This window comes from Phyllobates terribilis, unplaced genomic scaffold, assembly GCF_046119375.1.
Source record: "Phyllobates terribilis strain yellow unplaced genomic scaffold, ASM4611937v1 Scaffold_1__5_contigs__length_1240528914, whole genome shotgun sequence".
NCBI classification, from domain to species: Eukaryota; Metazoa; Chordata; class Amphibia; order Anura; family Dendrobatidae; genus Phyllobates; species Phyllobates terribilis.
Window position 1 is genome coordinate 560,598,465 of NW_027362761.1, and position 4,942 is coordinate 560,603,406.

A 4,942-nucleotide genomic window follows, 5' to 3' on the forward strand; every position below is an offset into this window, starting at 1 on the left:
AGAGAGAGGAGGGGAAGAGACAGCCCAGAGAGAGGAGGGGAAGAGACAGCTCAGAGAGAGGAGGGGAAGAGACAGCCCAGAGAGAGGAGGGGAAGAGACAGCTCAGAGAGAGGAGGGGAAGAGACAGCTCAGAGAGAGGAGGGGAAGAGACAGCCCAGAGAGAGGAGGGGAAGAGACAGCTCAGAGAGAGGAGGGGAAGAGACAGCCCAGAGAGAGGAGGGGAAGAGACAGCTCAGAGAGAGGAGGGGAAGAGACAGCTCAGAGAGAGGAGGGGAAGAGACAGCTCAGAGAGAGGAGGGGAAGAGACAGCCCAGAGAGAGGAGGGGAAGAGACAGCCCAGAGAGAGGAGGGGAAGAGACAACCCCAGAGAGAGGAGGGGAAGAGACAGCCCAGAGAGAGGAGGGGAAGAGACAGCTCAGAGAGAGGAGGGGAAGAGACAGCCCAGAGAGAGGAGGGGAAGAGACAGCCCAGAGAGAGGAGGGGAAGAGACAGCTCAGAGAGAGGAGGGGAAGAGACAGCCCAGAGAGAGGAGGGGAAGAGACAGCTCAGAGAGAGGAGGGGAAGAGACAGCCCAGAGAGAGGAGGGGAAGAGACAGCTCAGGAGAGAGGAGGGGAAGAGACAGCTCAGGAGAGGAGGGGAAGAGACAGCTCAGAGAGAGGAGGGGAAGAGACAGCCCAGAGAGAGGAGGGGAAGAGACAGCTCAGAGAGAGGAGGGGAAGAGACAGCTCAGAGAGAGGAGGGGAAGAGACAGCTCAGGAGAGAGGAGGGGAAGAGACAGCTCAGGAGAGAGGAGGGGAAGAGACAGCCCAGAGAGAGGAGGGGAAGAGACAGCTCAGGAGAGAGGAGGGGAAGAGACAGCTCAGGAGAGAGGAGGGGAAGAGACAGCTCAGAGAGAGGAGGGGAAGAGACAGCTCAGGAGAGAGGAGGGGAAGAGACAGCTCAGGAGAGAGGAGGGGAAGAGACAGCTCAGGAGAGAGGAGGGGAAGAGACAGCTCAGGAGAGAGGAGGGGAAGAGACAGCCCAGAGAGAGGAGGGGAAGAGACAGCTCAGGAGAGAGGAGGGGAAGAGACAGCTCAGGAGAGAGGAGGGGAAGAGACAGCTCAGGAGAGAGGAGGGGAAGAGACAGCTCAGGAGAGAGGAGGGGAAGAGTCAGCTCAGGAGAGAGGAGGGGAAGAGACAACCCCAGAGAGAGGAGGGGAAGAGACAACCCCAGAGAGAGGAGGGGAAGAGACAGCTCAGGAGAGAGGAGGGGAAGAGACAGCTCAGGAGAGAGGAGGGGAAGAGACAGCCCCGGAGGTAGAAGAGACTGCCCCAGAGAGGAGGGGAATAGACAGCCCCAGAGAGAGGAGGGCAAGAGACAGCCCAGAGAGAGGAGGGGAAGAGACCGCTCAGGAGAGAGGAGGGGAAGAGACAAGCCCAGAGAGAGGAGGGGAAGAGACAGCTCAGGAGAGAGGAGGGGAAGAGACAGCCCAGAGAGAGGAGGGGAAGAGACAGCTCAGGAGAGAGGAGGGGAAGAGACAGCCCAGAGAGAGGAGGGGAAGAGACAGCTCAGGAGAGAGGAGGGGAAGAGACAGCTCAGGAGAGAGGAGGGGAAGAGACAGCTCAGAGAGAGGAGGGGAAGAGACAGTTCAGGAGAGAGGAGGGGAAGAGACAGCTCAGGAGAGAGGAGGGGAAGAGACAGCTCAGGAGAGGAGGGGAAGAGACAGCCCCAGAGGTAGAAGAGACTGCCCCAGAGAGGAGGGGAATAGACAGCCCCAGAGAGAGGAGGGGAATAGACAGCCCCAGAGAGAGGAGGGGAAGAGACAAGCCCAGAGAGAGGAGGGGAAGAGACAAGCCCAGAGAGAGGAGGGGAAGAGACAAGCCCAGAGAGAGGAGGGGAAGAGACAGCTCAGGAGAGAGGAGGTGAAGAGACAGCCCAGAGAGAGGAGGGGAAGAGACAGCTCAGGAGAGAGGAGGGGAAGAGACAGCCCAGAGAGAGGAGGGGAAGAGACAGCTCAGGAGAGAGGAGGGGAAGAGACAGCTCAGGAGAGAGGAGGGGAAGAGACAGCTCAGAGAGAGGAGGGGAAGAGACAGCTCAGGAGAGAGGAGGGGAAGAGACAGCTCAGGAGAGAGGAGGGGAAGAGACAGCCCAGAGAGAGGAGGGGAAGAGACAGCCCAGAGAGAGGAGGGGAAGAGACAGCCCCAGAGAGGAGGGGAAGAGACATCTCAGAGAGAGGAGGGGAAGAGACAGAGAGCAGAGAGAGGAGGGGAAGAGACAGCCCAGATAGAGAAGGGGAAGAGACATCTCAGAGAGAGGAGGGGAAGAGACAGCTCAGGAGAGAGGAGGGGAGGAGACAGCTCAGGAGAGAGGAGGGGAGGAGACAGCCCAGAGAGAGAGGAGGGGAAGAGACAGCCCAGAGAGAGAGAGGAGGGGAAGAGACAGCTCAGATAGAGGGGAAGAGACATCCCAGAGAGAGGAGGGGAAGAGACAGCTCAGGAGAGAGGAGGGGAAGAGACAGCCCAGAGAGAGGAGGGGAAGAGACAGCCCAGAGAGAGGAGGGGAAGAGACAGCTCAGGAGAGAGGAGGGGAAGAGACAGCTCAGGAGAGAGGAGGGGAAGAGACAACCCCAGAGAGGAGGGGAAGAGACAGCCCAGAGAGAGGAGGGGAAGAGACAGCCCAGAGAGAGGAGGGGAAGAGACAGCTCAGGAGAGAGGAGGGGAAGAGACAGCTCAGGAGAGAGGAGGGGAAGAGACAGCCCAGAGAGAGGAGGGGAAGAGACAGCTCAGAGAGAGGAGGGGAAGAGACAGCTCAGAGAGAGGAGGGGAAGAGACAGCTCAGGAGAGAGGAGGGGAAGAGACAGCTCAGGAGAGAGGAGGGGAAGAGACAGCTCAGGAGAGAGGAGGGGAAGAGACAGCTCAGGAGAGAGGAGGGGAAGAGACAGCTCAGGAGAGAGGAGGGGAAGAGTCAGCTCAGGAGAGAGGAGGGGAAGAGTCAGCTCAGGAGAGAGGAGGGGAAGAGACAGCCCAGAGAGAGGAGGGGAAGAGACAGCCCAGAGAGAAGAGGGCAAGAGACAGCCCCAGAGAGAGGAGGGCAAGAGACAACCCCAGAGAGAGGAGGGGAAGAGACAGCTCAGGAGAGAGGAGGGGAAGAGACAACCCCAGAGAGAGGAGGGGAAGAGACAACCCCAGAGAGAGGAGGGGAAGAGACAGCTCAGGAGAGAGGAGGGGAAGTGACAGCCCAGAGAGAGGAGGGGAAGAGACAGCCCAGAGAGAGGAGGGGAAGAGACAGCTCAGGAGAGAGGAGGGGAAGAGACAGCTCAGGAGAGAGGAGGGGAAGAGACAGCTCAGGAGAGAGGAGGGGAAGAGACAGCTCAGGAGAGGAGGGGAAGAGACAGCCCCAGAGGTAGAAGAGACTGCCCCAGAGAGGAGGGGAATAGACAGCCCCAGAGAGAGGAGGGCAAGAGACAGCCCCAGAGAGAGGAGGGCAAGAGACAACCCCAGAGAGAGGAGGGGAAGAGACAGCTCAGGAGAGAGGAGGGGAAGAGACAGCTCAGGAGAGAGGAGGGGAAGAGACAGCTCAGGAGAGAGGAGGGGAAGAGACAGCTCAGGAGAGGAGGGGAAGAGACAGCCCCAGAGGTAGAAGAGACTGCCCCAGAGAGGAGGGGAATAGACAGCCCCAGAGAGAGGAGGGCAAGAGACAGCCCCAGAGAGAGGAGGGCAAGAGACAGCCCCAGAGAGAGGAGGGCAAGAGACAGCCCCAGAGAGAGGAGGGCAAGAGACAGCCCCAGAGAGAGGAGGGCAAGAGACAGCCCCAGAGAGAGGAGGGCAAGAGACAGCCCCAGAGAGAGGGGGGCAAGAGACAGCCCCAGAGAGAGGGGGGCAAGAGACAGCCCCAGAGAGAAGAGGGCAAGAGACAGCCCCAGAGAGAAGAGGGCAAGAGACAGCCCCAGAGAGAAGAGGGCAAGAGACAGCCCCAGAGAGAAGAGGGCAAGAGACAGCCCCAGAGAGAAGAGGGCAAGAGACAGCCCCAGAGAGGAGAGGGCAAGAGACAGCCCCAGAGAGAAGAGGGCAAGAGACAGCCCCAGAGAGAAGAGGGCAAGAGACAGCCCCAGAGAGAGGGGGGCAAGAGACAGCCCCAGAGAGAGGGGGGGCAAGAGACAGCCCCAGAGAGAGGGGGGCAAGAGACAGCCCCAGAGAGAGGAGGGGAAGAGACAGCCCCAGAGAGAAGAGGGGAAGAGACAGCCCCAGAGAGAGGAGGGGAAGAGACAGAGAGAGGAGGGGCAGAGACAGCCTCAGAGAGACAGCTCAGGAGAGAGCAGTGACAGCCTCAAACACCAGAAGAACAGCTCTGAAATTGACAATTTATGACAGAGGTGGAAAAAATCTGCCAGTTTAGATGAGATGACAGAAGGACAGAGACAGCCCACTAGTGTGGGGAGGTTGGCAGACAGTCTCAGGAATAGAGAGACAGCCCACTAGAGAGCAAAGGCAGCGCCTGATATATTCAGAGACATCTCCGGAAAGTGGAGAGGGCAGAGACGGCCCCAGATACAGAGACTGTTCAGAAATAAAGAGACAGGGAGGTGGCATGAAATCTACAAGGGACACCAGGGTGACTATAAAACGCAACCACAGCAAAAATCAGAGCGCAAAATGTGCACACAACCATAAGTGCAAAGTAACAAGCGCAATAGCGGGCAGAGGATGCGACACTGGCACAGAGGGCACAACAGAGCCTGGCACATGCAGGGGAAGAGTCCAGGGGAACGTGACACCTGCAGAGGGCAATACTAAGAGACAGCACCTGGGTAAAGACGGTGCGACCACCTCAGTGACAGGTGAGAGAGTCCCTGCCAGTGACAGCAGCAGGATGCGGGCTCCATCCAGTGTGTGATGGGTCCCCAGACCCTCCTCCTTTTCCTCCTCCCCGAGCCTCCTCCTCCCTCCCCACATTTCCATCAC